A 16914-nucleotide genomic window follows, 5' to 3' on the forward strand; every position below is an offset into this window, starting at 1 on the left:
AGTCATAGAACCTCCAAATAAGGAATTGACAAGTCTTCCAGTGTATTTTGGAGATCACTTGCACCCTCCTGAAACATTATCGGTCGTCCTCACCAGCAAATGGAGGAGAGATGTACTGGACAACAATCGTACAGAAAAAAAGAATGGCGTATATATTCATGGCATGATTGCAAAAGTAGTGAATTACTGAAATTGAGGCTTATGATGAAAATCGCAAATAGGTATATAAATGCTATGAAATGATGCAAAAAATAGGGGGGAGGACAGTTGATGTTAGTAAAAGTGCTTATGCGGTCATTATCCACTTTAACCATTATGATTTATTTATAAACGATATTTCTTGTGTAGGAGGTTCGAAAGGGTTATATAACATAATATCATTTGAAATCAAGATAAAGATATAAGAAAAGGGTTTATAATGACTATTGGTGTATGAAAAGTATGACTTCAATACCATCAGCAGAGCTCTATTGCCCATAGGTGTTCATAACCTTGACAAAGTTGTTTGTTTCACCCCTGGAACCATAATCCTTTATGTATGCCTATGAAAGTGTTCTGTGATTGTCAGAATTGAGGCCATTGTACTGGCTTGGTAACCAGATGAATCATAATGCCATTCACCAGGAAGGAGTGAAAGGTGGGCAGGTCGGCTTGTGATAAGACCTCATGTTCCAAGGACTTTTTTATTATTCTGATATGTCTCTTGGATCATATCCCTGGTGTGATAGCCATAGTGGGAATGCCACTTCGCTGCTTCCTTATGATCATGGTAGGCTGGCTCTTGATGAGACCCCCTATCCTTCATCTCACAAATCATGTTAGTAATCATATAGATATATATTTTTCTCTCTTTTTTTTCTTTTCTTTTAAATAGCACTTCCCTATTTATATACAGAGGATGGCTCAACACTCCTTAAGAGTAGGGATGGTGGAAGAAGTCTGAACATCTCAATAGAGGAAAATATGCCCTTATTCTTATTCAATAATAATGATCAAAGAGAATTATGAAGATTACGGAAGAACCAACATGATAAAAATATTCAATCAAATTAGTTTTAGTGAAAATAAAGACAACAAAGTGATATAAATAGTTGTGTCCTTTCCTCTTTTTTCTTATCGATACAAAGCAATTTCTCTAAAGATGATTATTTTTCTTTGGTTTGTTGATTTCAGTGTCCTCTAGTTTTTGTGTTCTTGCATAAATATATACCTGTGCCTTAAAGGGATCATGAACAGTGAACCATCATTCACAAAAATCCTCTAAATGTTGTTCTTTAAGAAACAAACACACAAAGAAATGCACTCAAAAAGTGTTGTTCCTTAGATGGAACAGCTGATGTTCCTTAAGAGGGACAGTAAAAAGAACATCTACATGTAAAACCATCGTTCCTTTAAGAGGAACAACAAACAAAAGAAAAAAATACACTTGAAACTATTGTTCCTTAAGAGGGACAGCAGTTGTTCCTTAAACAGAACAACAAATAAAGCAAGCGCGAAATAAAATATCGATCCTTTGGCAGAACAACCTATGATCATCTGAAATCAAAACTGTTGTTCCTTCGAAAAAAACGGCAAAAAGAAAAATGTGAAGGAGGGTTGTTCCTTTAAAAGGAATGTCAAAACAATCTGGTAGAAGTGTTGTCCCTTTAAGAGAAACAGAAAAAACAATCAGGCGGAAGTGTTGTTCCTTTAAGAGGAACAACAAAAATGCAATCTAGCGGAAATGTTGTTCCTTTGAAAAGGAACAACAAAATGTGAAAGTGTTGTCCCTTCAGAAAGGAACAGCAAAAATGCAAAAGTGTTGTTCCTTCGGAAAGGAACAACAAAAAGGAAGAAATGTTATTCCTTCGAAAACAACAAAAATGCAGAAGTGTTGTTCCTTTGGAAAGGAACAACAAAAATGCGGAAGTGTTGTTCCTTTCAAAAGGAACAACAAAAATGCGAAAGTGTTATTCCTTCCGAAAGGAACATCAAAAATGCGGAAGTGTTGTTCCTTCCGAAAGGAACATCAAAAATGCAGGAATGTTGTTCCCTCAAAAAGGAATAGCAAAAATGCGAAAGTGTTGTCCCTTCGGAAATGAGAAACAAAAAACAAAAAATGCAGAAATGCAAAAGTCTGTACAGAAAGTAGTTTATACAAGCAGAAAACAAAAACCTATGTACAAAGTTTGAGAATAATGGGATTATTTAGTGAACCAATGCCGAGGAAGGATTATTTTCCTCAACAAGAATTTGCATATCAGAATCTTCCGTAGCTGTTGGTAAAAGGATTCCCGAGTAAGCGGTTTATGGTATAGTAACACTCGGTGGCCATTTGCTTTAAAGGCATGTCCAGATTCATCAGTAGTATTCAAAGTAATGGTGCCATTGTCATGCACTTTTTGTATTTCATACGGTCCAAGCCATCAAGTCTAAATTTTTCTTGGAAAATCCTGAAACCTAGAATCATATAGGAGTGCCCAATCTCCTTCGTGGAAGATTTTCTTTTTAATCAAGGCGTCATCCATTTTGCTCTTTGCTGTTGAATTAATGTAGTGTGTTGAAGAGCCGAGAGCCTGATTTCATCTAGCTTATTAATTTCTTGTAATCTGTTAGTCTAGGCCTCATTTAAATTAAGACCGATCTCATGTGCTATTCTTAATGTTTGTATTTCGAACTCTATTGGAGAGATGGGTTCGTTTCCAAATAGTAGCTAATATGGTGAATAGCCGGTGGTGTTTCTCCACATTGTTCGGTATGCCCACAATTCCTTTAGCAATCTTGAAGCTCAATCACGCCTGTGTGATGCAACGGTTTTTGTCAATATAGCCTCTATCACTTTATTCATGCTCTCTAGGCCATTTGGCTGTGGGTGATACAGAGTGGTAATTTTTTGTTGAATGTGATAATTTTTTAATGTTGCAGTGATTTTATTACCTAAAAACTACGGTCCTCCGTCCGTGATTATGTCCCTTGGGAGGCCATATTGTACAAATATTTGGAAAAGGAAATGTATTATAGAATCCTGTGTAGCTCTTGGAAGTGCCTCTGCTTCAACCCATTTGGTAACATACTCTGTTGCTCCTAGAATATATGTTTTTTGATTTGATGATGGGTTGATTGGACCAACAAAATCGAGCGCCCAATGCTAAAATGGTTCAATTGCTAACTATGGGTTTAAAGGCATTTCATCGGATTGTCCACGGCGTCCTGCTCTTTGGCAACTCTCACAGGCGTGAACAAATTTCTTAGTGTCTTTAAAGATTGTGGGCCAGTAATAGCCTGTTTGCAAAACCTTGTGATCAGTCCTATGATCTATGAAATTTCTGCCACACTGTCTGTCATGACAAGCTTTCAGAATGTCAAATATTTTGTCTTCACGAGTGCATCTTCTGATGTGCATATCTGCCCCTGTATGAAATAGGTAGCCCCCAATCCAAGAAAATCGGGTACTACATGCACAATCTATTTTCATTTATTGGGGGTTAGATGCTTTGGTAATTTACCTACTACTAAATAATTTGCAACATCAGCATACCAGGGTGCCTTGATAGTAACAACAAACAAATGTTCATCGGGGAATTGATCTTTGACTGCTATTGCGTCTGTTCGCTTCAGCATTCTTGAGAGAAAATCAGCTATAGGACTCTCTTTCCCAGGTCAATATTTTATTGTAATGTCAAATTCCTGCAATAAAATCAACCATCTTGTTACTCTACCGTTTGTAACAGGTTTATCTGCTAAGTATTTTATGGCATAGTGATTGGTATATAAAACAACAGGATATCCAGTGATGTAATGCCTAAATTTATTTACAGCATGTATTACAGCTAAAAACTATTTTTCAGTTATGGTATAGTTTAGTTCAGCAGGAGATAAATTCTTGCTAATATCATAAATTGCATATGGCTTTTTATCTTCTTCCTGCCCAAGGACTGCTCCAATAGTTGTGTCTGAAGCATCAAATGAAATTTGAAATGGCAGATTCCAATTTGGGCCTCTGAGAACTGGGGCTATTGACACAAGCTTTTTCAAACCCTCAAAAGCATGGTCGCATTTATCAATCCAAATAAAATTAACATTACCTGTCAGTGCATATAGAGGTGGAACTATTTGAGAAAAATGCTCTATGAATCTCTTATAATAACCAGAAAATCCTAGAAAACTGCACACCTCTATGTATGTGGTAGGAGTAGGTATCAACAAATTTTTTTGAATTTGGCTGGATCTACCTGTATTCCAGAGACTGCAATATAATGAACTAGGATGAGTACCTCGATCATCATCATATGGCACTTTTCATAGCTCAAGTAGAGGCTAGTGGCAATACATCGTTGCAACACCTTTTCCAATGTGTCTAGTGTTGGCTCAAAATCATCTCCATACGGTGTGAAATCATCCATATATATTTTGAGCCCTTCATTTATTAAACATGAAAAGATGTTGAAGATGGCCCTGTAAAATGTGGCAGGCGCATTGCATGGGCCAAAGGGTAGGACTCTGTAGGTAAACATTCCCAAAGGATAGGTAAAAGTAGTTTTATCTGGCCTTCAGGGGCAATCAAATCTAATTTTACCCACTGAAGCCATCCAAGAAAGAGAAGAATTTCTTTCCTGCTAATGTGTCTAATACCTGATCAATGAATGGAAGGGGAAAGCGGTCTTTTTGGGTTGCTTTGTTTAATTCTCTATAGTCTACACAAATCTTCCACTTTCCATTCTTCTTTGGCACTACTACTAGTGGAGAGACCCACTTACTGTCAGATATTAGGTAAATAAAGTTTACATCCAAAAGTTTTTGTAATTCATCTTTCACAATATCCTTAAGATGAGGGTTAAGTCTCCGTTGGGGTTGGTGAAAGGGTCTAGCATCCTTTTCTGTATAAATGTGGTGTGTACATAGTTGGGTATCAATTCCCTTCATGTCCGAATAATCCTAGGCAAAAGCTTCCTTGTATTTTCTCAGTAGTTGGATGAACTTTTCTTCTTGTTCAGTAGTTAGGTTTTTGTTAATGTTCAAGGTTCTTCTTGGCTCAATCTCTATAGTTTTGCTATTTCAAACAGAGGTAGTAGGTATTGATTGATCATGAGTGTCTTTTAGGGGATCTTCTTCTAGTTCATTGTCAAATGCTGCCTCTATCATGTGACATTGTATATGGGATCTAGATTCGGATTGGTTAATGAAGTTGTTAATAACGTCATCCTCTGTTTGGTGTTTAAAATCGAGGGCATCTTCTATGGTTAACGGGGACCTAATGTTTTCTATGAGATATGATACAGGTTGTTTGTTAGTTTTAATTATTGTTAAACTTGGCTGGGCTGGAGGGTATAGAGCTAGATTCTTAATATTACTCCCTCTAGTTATAGTCATACTACCTTGTCGGCAGCCAATGTAAGCATCAACAGTTGCTAGCCAAGGTATACCTAAGATTAAATGGTGTCCATCGATTTAGTTTGGGGTTGATTATCAGAAAGTCGGCAGGGTATTCCCAAGAATCTACAAATACCATTACATAATGTAGTGTACCTTCTAGCCTGAAACCGATCGGTCAACCAGTTCCAATAGGGTGGTGGTTGATTCTACTGATGTAACGCCAAGTTTTTGACAAGTGGTAGTTGTTAAAATATTAATTTCAGCCCCTAAATCAACTAGGGCATTTGGAAAGGTTTTTCCATTGATTTGCACCGTCATTATAGGATTCCCTGTGTCTTCATATTCGACAGGTGTTTCTCTTCCTAATAGTAGAACAGATAGGGTACCAAATACTTGGACGATTGGGTTAGTTGTTATTATCCTCTTTGGCTTTCTTCTACATAACTCTTTGACGGTTTTTGCATATATTCGGACATCTTGGATATCTTGGAGGAGTGGGATTTTTATACACAAATTTCTTAGTTCTCCCAGAAGATCAAAGTTAGGATATTCTATAGGGCATGGTATGATTAATCGTTCTGGGAGAGGAGGAGAAGATGTGGTTGCTTGGTTGTGAGTTTGTTGTCTAACCACATCCTCTTCTTGTAGTGGTTGTTCTAGAGGTAACGGATTTTCAACTTGAGCATTTTTATCTCCCTCAGTTTCTATTATGCGCCCAGACCTTAATTGACGGTCATTACACTCCCTTACATCGGTTTCAAGTTCTATTGTTTCGATTGTTTGAACAGATTGAACCGGTATATTATTGGGGTTCGGGTTAGGTTGGGCTAGGAGTTGTGGTCTTAATTTGGACTAGGGATTTTGTTGTAGTGTATATGGTGCTGGCAGTGTGGGTTGAGGGAGGGGGATGGTTCCAGCTGGCTGATTCATTGGTATTTGCCAGTTTGACTTCCAGGCTTAACTCTGCGAAGTGGAAGGGGACCATTGTGTTGGATATGCATTGTTTTTCAAACATGGTGGAGAGTAGGGAAGATTGGCCAATTAGTTTGGTTTGTTTGATTTGGCCATGGTGATGAAGGAAATGGTTGTTGTGACTAGCTTGGGAAGGGTGGCTGATTTTTCCACATTGTATTATATTGCTGAGCATGATATTGCAGAGGTTGGAAAGAAGAAGATGGATTGGAGGGCATGCCTGGTTATCGTGACTGCCATTGATGGCACTGATTGAGTAGGTACAGTGGTTCTGATTCTTCTCCCGCTTCTTTGTACACTGCTTTCAAACTTGGAGTGTGGGGCAGTTCTCTGTGGAGTGATCTTTTGTACAAATAGCACAGACTTGAACTACATCCAGTGGGCACTCTTTATGGCTATGTTTCTTTCTGCATCTAGGGCAGAATATTGCCAGGTTTTGCTCTACTTCTAGTTGTTTCTGTTTCGCTTGCATAATATCAAGCTACATTGTCAAAGTCCCCAATATATCAGTTTTGAAATCCTCCAGTAAATTCCCAATTTCTGCGTGGGTTACTCCTCCACCGAAGATCTTGTTGTCCCTTGTGAGCATGTCACGTTCCGCTGGTTTTAGCCTTGTACTTCCTCTTGAACTCCTAATACACAAATCAATAATGTCAGCAAAATTTTCTTGACAGATGTCACCTTTTCCCATAATATTTAGTGTTTCAACCCATTGTTCCTTCATTCCTTTAATTAATGTATTTTTTAACACATTGTCAGGTAAGGGTAATGATGCGTAAGGAGATCTTTGAAGATTATATTGAAAACATTCAACATACTCTTCTAGTGTCTCATTAGGTCTGCCTACCATATGAAATATTTCATCCTTTAATTCTCTAGACCTACAATAATCCTAATATTTCTTTAGAAAAGCACCTTTCATCTAATCCCAGTAGTTTATAACACCTCCACCTAACCCCATAAACCATTGTAAAGCTGCCCCTTTTAATGTGGAGGGAAATAGTTTTAGCTTTCGTGGATCAGTGGTATAGTCAGACCCCCAGCATAATACATCAAATTCAAATAGAAATGCATCTGGATCTTCCGATGTTAGGCCATGGAATGTAGGGATATGATGCAGAGGTATGGCTTTCATAGGTGCATTTACTGTAGTGTCCACAATGGGATATTACAGTGTGGAGGTCTGAGGTGATTGCTGATTTTGGGCCATTTGATCAAATATGTGGCCATATCCTTTTGAGATTTCTAGGGAGTTATTCCTAGCCTGACTAAAAGGAGTAGGAATGGTCTTAACAACACTTCCTTGGTCTGGGATGATGAGAGTTCCTTGTTGAACTAATATCTGGGGGGATCTTCGCTCTTCAGGTTCTTCAACTTTGTTCTTGATGATTTTGACAACACTTCCCTTATCTAGGCTTCTTAGTGGCTGAACTATTCCAAGAGGAGATTTGGTCCTTCTGTTTCCCCTATTTCTCCTCCTCCTTTGCAGAGATTACTAAGGTTCCCTTCCTGTAAATATTTTGGGCTAGAATTCTCAATTTCTTAAAAATCTTGCTCTTCTGTTTGGCTGTGCACCTCAGCAAAGGTTATAGATGGTGATTCTGTGGCCCAAAGGGAGTTAGTGGGTTGTCTAGAAGCAACTTTTCTAGGACCTACTTATGGCTGAGATTTTTCTTTTTTAATGATATCGTCTATAAAGGTCGATCGGCCAAGCATCACCAGTCCCTTAGCTTTATCAGGTTTGGGTAGTGGTTTTGGATTCTTTTCAGGCTTTTTCTACTTAGTCATGCACACAACTCAAATACTTATTTCTACCCAAAGTAATCAACGAATATGCAGGAAAGTGGGCAGGGGAGCAGGGCTATTACATGCTTCGTACACAAGTTCTTACCTTCTGTTTTTAATACCCAATTCTCTCCTAACAGGCACTGATCCAGGTGGATATTGGTGGCCACCTGCTAATTCCACTTGGATCCCCTCTAGTGCTTCTTACAATTTTTTTCAGTTTCCTTAATTATAGCACAGTTTACTATTTTTGGCAGTTTTTCGGGTCCTAAACTTCCGGAGCCGTTTTGAGGCCCTAAACGACGTTTTTTGGGAAATCTACTGCCAACAATTTTTTTGTCTAAAAATCATCTTTTCCATCATAGTCCTCGGAGAGATCTTTCCAACGAGCTATCATGCACGTCAAACGGAGATAGTACGACCAATTCGCGACCCCGAGAAGTTGATGTACCAACTTACCCAAAAATGGGGCCCACAATCTGGCATTTAATCTTCTAGGGTTAGGTTTTGGAATGTGAAGGGCTTTCCATTGTTTCTCAACAATAAATAGGCCTTCAAGCATCATTGTAAGACATTTCAGAGGCATGTAGCCACACATCTCTTCTCAGAGATAAGCTACCATCGCCCTAGCTGGTTTATTTCCATTTCTGGTTGTAAGCATATTTCAGTATTTTCCATTAATGAAATGAAGTATTATTTCCACTGCATCTTTGTGTATATGGTTATCTCGGTAATTTGTTGCGTTCCTATTTAAGTCTGGATTAATGGTATCAGAGCGGTCTATTTTTTTCTCTGTTTTTCTTTGCATGTCCCCAACGAGGTCGGGATATAAGGAGTTAGGGCTTGAGCTGGTCGAACCTTTGCAAGACCAGCCTCGCAAATACTGACGGCCTCCCATGGCGGATGAGAAGAAAGACGAGGGAGCAGGAGATCCTATCAAAATCTTGCTCAAAGAAGCCCTCGAGCGACAACGAAACGCGATGATGGACAACTTTGCCCAAATCCTTCAGCGGCTACCCAAAAGTGACGCATCGGCTTCCAGCAGCTACTCTGGAAACGCCATGCCCTTTAAGGTACAAGTTAATTTTGAAATCCCCATATTCGAGGGTCAGATAGATGCAGATGCCATAGATAAATGGTTAAATCTGATAGAAGGTTATTTTTCTGTTCCTGAATTTTCGAGTCGGGAAAAGATTGTTTTCGCTCTTCTCAAAGCAGCCCCCCACGTCAAGGACTGGTGGGAAACCTACTGCAAGCAGAAGGATGAAACTACAGGCTCGCTATTTTCAGCCGCACCCACCTGGAATTCATTCTGGGATGCCATTAAGGAGCAATACTAACCTGTTGGAAGCTATGAGGACGAATACATAAAGTGGACCACATTGCGGCAGGGAAGGGATCAAGATGTGCCAGAGTTCACCAATCTTTTCCATACCCTTCGCACGAAGTTGGGTATCAAGGATTCGGAGCAGCATTTGATACTCAAATACCGCGATTGCCTACACAAGTACATCCAGGAAGAACTAGAATTCCTGAACATCTCATCGCTCGACATAGCATACCGATATGCCGTCAAGATCGTGCAGAAGTTTAAACAAAAGAAGCGAGACTTTGGATCTGCGAATCCAAAGCAAGGGAAAGGTGCCCCTAAACCACAGAATAAGGGACAAAGCCAAGGCAAGGTAGCCCAAGACAACCCGCCAAAGCTACAAGCAAACAACAGTGCCACAAAGCCGAAAAAGGACACGGGAAAATGGTGTGAGTTCCATAAGAGCTCCACTCACAACACAAGTGAGTGTCAGGCCAAGCTGTCACTGGTGGCTGAACTAAAGGTTTCAGAATCAGATGCATGTTCCAGCTCTGAGTCAGAACCTAACAAGGGGAATGAAAAAGGGAAGCAGATCATTGATGTGGATCCCAACGCCACTGTTGCTACTGCCAAGATCCAGAAAAATGAACCCAATGATCCAGAGGAGGAGGAGCGTCTCTTCCACTCCCATATGTGGATAAGGGGCTCCTCGCTACAGTTCATTGTTGATAGCGGGAGCCAAAAGAACCTCATTTCGGCAGAGGTCGTGAAGTGGTTGGGCTTACCGACCACAACACATCCACAACCATACACCATCGAGTGGCTGCACCAAGGACGAGATCTTCACGTGAGCCAATAGTGTCGCCTTCCATACAACATCAAGCCTTTCACAGATGAGGTATTGTGTGACATTGCTCTGCTTGAAGTTTGTGATGTATTATTAGGACAACCATACTTGTGGAAGCGACATGCTGTGTATGAATCAAGGCCACGTGCTGTTATTATTACATTGGGAAATCAGTTGTACAGGATACTAGAGGTAGCACCGCCTGCTACCATCTCTTTGATTACTACAAAACAATGCAGTAAGCTCATTTCGAAAACTGGAAAATATGTTTTCCTGATGATACGCCCTCAAGGAAGGAAGAAGATGGTGGCCACAACCTCCAGACAGGGCCCCTCTGCACGACAACTACAGATGGACAAGGTTGTGGAGGAGTACGAGGACATCTTCACCTCCCCCGTAGGGGTTCCTCTGCACTGTCAGGTCAAGCACTCCATCGATCTGACCCCAGGTGCGCCGCTACCCAATGGACCAATTTATTGGCGCTCCGTTCTGGAGAACGATGAAATCAAGAGGCAGATTCAAGAGCTTCTGCAGAAAGGCCACATCCGTCCGCGTTCATCGCCTTGCGGGAGCCCAATTGTGTTGGTATAGAAGAAGGATAAGACTTGGAGACTCTGTATTGACTATCGGGCGCTGAACAAGATCACTGTCTGTAATAGGTACCCAATCCCGCGGATTGATGACCTCCTGGACCAACTAAAGGGGGAAAAATATTTCATCAAGATTGATGTAAAGTCAGGATATCACCAGGTACCAATAGAACCCTCTGATGTGTGGAAGACTGCCTTCAAAGCCAAAGAGGGCCTTTTCGAATGGTTGGTTATGCCTTTCGGGTTGACGAATGCTCCTGCAACCTTCATGAGGCTAATGGATGACATCTTGCGGTCATTCACCAACTCATTTGTAGTGGTATACTTGGATGACATTTTGATCTTTAGCCAGAGTTGGGAAGAGCACCTCCACCACATCCGACAGGTTCTCCAAATGCTGCGGCAACACAAGCTATGTGCCAATTTGGAGAAATGCACTTTTGGCATGACCCAGGTTCAGTATCTGGGATACATCATTGATGAAGAGGGGGTGCATGTGGATCCAGCCAAGGTCAAAGTCATTCGGGATTGGCCATCTCCAACCACTCTGACAGAGCTCCGCAGCTTTCTAGGTCTTGCCAACTTCTACCGCAGGTTCGTGTTGGGGTTTTCTCATATCACTTGGCCTTTGAGTCAAGTCACCAAGGGAGGGGCGAAGACAAAATTCTTTTGGTCTAAATCTCAACAGAAGGCATTCATAGAGTTGAAAGATCGCCTCTACACAGCACCAGTGCTTGCTTTACCAGATTTACAACAACCATTTGAGGTCGAGACAGATGCCTCTGACTATGCTATTGGGGCAGTCCTTACTCAACACGGGCATCCAGTTGCATATCATAGTGAAACACTTTCAGACACAGTTTGGAAATATCCCACTTATGATAAAGAGATGTATTCCATTGTGCAGGCCTGTCGACAATGGAAGCATTACATTTTGGGGAAGGAAATGGTCATCCACACAGACCACCGACCCCTGCAGTTCATACAAACCCAAGGGAAATTGCAGAATGATCGCCATCAGAAGTGGTCCACATACCTGCAACAGTTCCATTTGAATATCAAGTATAAGGAGGGCAGCACTAATAATGTTGTATATTGCCTCAGTCAACCACCGATCATGGCGTTAACCACTGTCCTCAACTCTTGTGGGCACGAGACTTTTGATTGGCCATTGCTCTACAAAAGCGATCCAGAATTCGGCCACACATACCAGAACCTCTTGGAGGGTCAACATGTTCTAGATTTTCACCTCCAGGATGGCCTGTTATGCCACCTGGGTCACCTTTGTGTTCCTTCAAGCGAGCATGCCAAGATGATTTGGGAAGCACACTACAGTTGGGTTGTTGGACATTTTGGGGTCGAAAAAACGGTGGCAGTACTGCAGTAGTATTTCTATTGGCCGAATCTTCGATAGGATGTCGAGAAGTACATCAGGTCATGCACTGCCTACGCCATTGCTAAACCGACCATCAAGAAGCAAGGCCTCTATACCCCGCTGCCTACCCCTAGTCGGCCTTGGGAATCCATCTCCATGGATTACATGTCAGGCCTTCCTTCCACTAAGCATGGAAATGACTGTGTTTTTGTGGTCGTCGACAGGTTCTCAAAGATGGCCATTATGGCGGCCTGCAAGAAGAATATCACAGCAGAAGCCACTGCTAAACTCTTCTTTGAACGAGTGTGGGTACACTTTGGGATCCCATAGTCTATCATCTCAGATCGGGACAGCAGGTTCCTCGGTACATTTTGGTCCAGTCTCTGGTCGATGCTGGACACCAAACTCACTAAGTCCATAGCCTTCCATCCTCAAACTGATGGCCAGACAGAGGTTGTCAACAGGATGATCGTACACATTCTGCGCATGTACAACTCAAAGCATCCATGCACATGGGACGAGAGCCTCCCCTATGTTCATCATAGCTACAACCAGGCTCTCCACAGCTCGACTAGCCATAGCCCTTTTCAAGTGGGCTTGGGATTCCAGCCACTATGTCCCATCGATGTGGCCATGCCAGTTGCAGCTACTCATGTAGATTCTACTCATGTCCAGTCCGAAACAGATAAGGCAAATAGCTTCATTGAGCACATCCAACATATTCACCAACAGGTCCATGACATTCTGGAGAAATCAAATGCTAAGTACAAGCAATGACATGATCAACATCGGGTGCCACACAAGTTTCAGGTGGGTGACAAAGTCTGGTTGCATTTGCAAAAGGAACGCCTTACCAGAGCCTATCGGAAACTCGGACCACTCTGACATGGCCCTTACACCATTACCAAGGCTATGGGAGACAATGCATTTGAGCTCAGCATTCCCCCATTCCTTGGCCTGCACCCGGTGTTCAACGTCGACCGCCTTCGGCCATACTTCCACCATTACTAGACACGTCTGACATTGCAGAACAACTCACACCCACAGAGTTAAATCCAACTTGCATGGAACAAGCTGCAACTGATCAGATCATGGACACACAGATCGAGCACACTCGCTAGTAGAATATCCAACTGTATCGAGTTGTCAAAGCAGGACAACTCCTTCACCAGGGCAAGTGGCTCACCAGGGACCAAGTGCAGCAGAAGTTCCCTCATCTCATGGAGGAACTCAACGCAATGGCGACCATTGCTTCCTAAGGGGGGAGGAATGATCCAGGTGGATATTGGTGGCCACCCGCTAATTCCACTTGGATCCCCTCTAGTGCTTCTTACAGTTTTTTCAGTTTCCTTAATTATAGCACAATTTACTATTTTTAGCAGTTTTTCGGGTCCTAAACTTCCGGAGCCGTTTTGAGGCCCTAAACGACGTTTTTGGGAAATCTACTACCAGCGATTTTTCTGCCTAAAAATCGTCTTTTCCGTCGTAGTCCTCAGAGAGATATTTCGAACAGGCTATCATGCACGTCAAACGGAGATAGTACGACCAATTCGCGACCCCGGGAAGTTGATGTACCAACTTACCCGAAAACGGGGCCCACAATCTGGTGTTTCATCTTCTAGGGTTAGGTTTTGGAATGTGAAGGGTTTTCCATTGTTTCTAAACAATAAATAGGCCTTCAAGCCTCATTGTAAGACAGTTCAGAGGCATGTAGCCACATATCTCTTCTCAGAGATAAGCTACCATCGCCCTAGCTGGTTTATTTCCATTTCTGTTTGTAAGCATATTTCAGTATTTTCCATTAATGAAATGAAGTATTATTTCCGCTGCATCTTTGTGTATATGGTTATCTCGGTAATTTGTTGCGTTCCTATTTAAGTCTGGATCAGGCACTTATCAAATGCACACTACTGTTCTTCTAAAAGAAACAAATGGCTACACTATCCCCAGCAACGGCGCCAAAATGTTGAGTGATAAAAGGTGTCTTTTTAACCCCTATTTATCCTACATTAATTATCAATCCAGGTATGATTCTTTATCTGAAGAGTGTACTCAGTCTAAGGCAGTCACTTGATTCAAGAGTAATGTTTTCTAGTTTGCAGTATAGTGCTAAATACAAGAGTAAACGGATGCTGGAAATAGAATCTACTTGTAATTAAAAGAAACCTTAATGCTCAGAAACTTAAATCATTCATTCAGAAAACTACAGTAATTTATCAGTCAAGGATGCAGTAGTGATAAATATTTCCTCTATCAACTGATATAAATGAAACCAATCATAAACAGGACCTCCAAACTGAGAACTTAGACATCGATAGTCACTGTTCTTTACAGATATAGATCTTTAAATCCACACTAAAGCAAATAACTAGAAATAACAATTTAATTGGAAATGCTTGCTAAAACACACTTTCTGCACTATCAATTAAAAGGTGAAAGAAAATCCTTGCAGAAAAGGAACATCAACTAAGTCTGTTGAGAAGATTGAACAACAAAGCTTAACCTACAGAAATGAATCGAATAGCAATCTTTACCCGAAATGAACTGAACAGCAATCTTTAGATAATAAAGGAACAACAAATCTCATTAAGTGTAAACACACAATGACTATAAAGTAATTGAATCAGTAATCTTATTCTGGTAGGGTGAACATTAATCACAGGTATAAGGGAACGACAATCGTGATTATAATTGAACAGCATTTAAATGAACAGCAGTTGCAGTTGTGAGTGAACAACAAAACTTAAGCTAGACAGTGTAGTATTGTTTCAAAAGGAACATCATGACATTGAGTTATGAATAACAATCATGTTACCAACACAGTTTAATTACAATCTTGATGTAACAGAGTAATTCAGCGAGATATTTAGAAATAGAAGATTACCGAATAAAGTGAATTAAGGAAGTGCAAAGGAAATCAAACCACACATGACTGTAATTCTAAAATAGTGATACAAGAAGCAAGTGGATCCACCAGGGCCAGGCCCTTAGCCACCAGGGAAGCACTACTGCGTTTACTCCACGATCAGATAATGAAATAGCAACAGAGTTATATATTAATCATATATGGCAAAGTTACAGCTATCGCTCTTCAAAGAGAGTTGATGATCAAGGTTGAAATTACAACAGCAATTCTGAAAAATCAATTCCTTTCCCATCTTACAATCGCTACCCCATTTTCAATGGGCAGGCAGATACATCAAGGTTATAGATAACTTTTAAAGTAATGAGGTCTTCGCTTAATCTTCTATTTTCAGTTGTCTTCTTGTCTTCTTGCGCAACCACTCTGTTTTCTCTGTCTTTTCCTGAGCTGCATGTTATCGGGAAATCTAGTGTCCACTCGGATCTGCTAGTCCCACTAAGACTGGTAGCTATCTTAGAAAAAAACAAACTAAAATCACTTTCATTTTCCTTTATGAGAAGTAGATAAGAGGGGAACAAAGGAGACCAACCTCTGTCTTGCACTTGGTTCCTTACTTGATGCCTCTCCCTTCTGATAGATCTTTGCCACTCGCTTCCTCATCTACCCAGCTTCAAAGAGCACTTGTGGAATCAAAGCAGCATAACACTATCCAAGAACAGAGATCTACAATCATAAATAATATAGGGCCAGATATATATTGACCACACAAATGCATATATCATCAAACATACAAGAATGTAGAGGAAAACTTGAATAGCTTTATTAATAATCAAGAATAGCAGAGAGGATTACAACCAATTGTTCTGACCCAGCGTCATCCTCCAACATGAAAGCCATTCTTTCACCTCATGAAAAGCTTAGATCACCCAACACTATGATATTCCAACAAGAAACCAACCGCACTTCCTTACAAGATACAAAATTCCAGCCTCTGGTTCTCTGGGATTAGGGATCCATATATAGATGATTGCAGGGGGGTGAGTCAGCTTAGGGGATTCTGATTAGTGTCCTCTCTCTGATAGTTCTTGATTCCACTTGGAGATTGATGATCTCTTACTCATCCCTGGGCGAATTCAGAGAGGTAAGTGTCATAGGAGAAGTTTCTGGAAGATTCCATGATCATCCACCTCGCAAACTGTTTCTGCCATTTGCCCACTCTCGCCCATCGCACCTCCCGTGTGTATTTAGGTGGGATGCATCACACCTCCTGTGTGCATTTAGGTGGGATGCATAGCACTTTGACCATGGAGTAGGTGATATGGTCCAGTTTTGACCCGTTCTGAGTAGTTTTTCATGGAGAACTTCTTGGATGATGTAATCAGCTGACCTCGTTCCTTTAGGGTGTGAGACAAGACTTTTAGGGACTTAGGAGCCCTTGGTTTATGTACATATATGATTGGGGTTGTAGTGCCCAAAAATGTCTATAACAGTTTCCCCCTAAAGCATGAGGTCGTTAATCTTTTGATGTCTGGTGAAATGCTTTATCATGAGGATCCGAAGTTTTTTCGAGCTAGAAGGCGACCTGTAATAAGATACAATACAATACATTATCTTCATAATATTTTCATGATCTGGCTGAGGCGGGCATTCCCATGCTCATATTTATAAATTCATTTTCATGTACATAAGATAGAAAATCGTCTGTGTGCAGACTGATGATTCTGGTAGAGCCATCATCCCTTAGATTGGATGATTATTTGTGCACCAATGATGTACATTTGATGTCTTTATTTTCCTAAATATATATAGCAGCCCAGATGG

The sequence above is a fragment of the Pinus tabuliformis genome, chromosome 5_1 (assembly GCF_031772625.1).
Source record: "Pinus tabuliformis cultivar Carrire ecotype Pingquan chromosome 5_1, CPIR1, whole genome shotgun sequence".
Classification (NCBI taxonomy): domain Eukaryota; kingdom Viridiplantae; phylum Streptophyta; class Pinopsida; order Pinales; family Pinaceae; genus Pinus; species Pinus tabuliformis.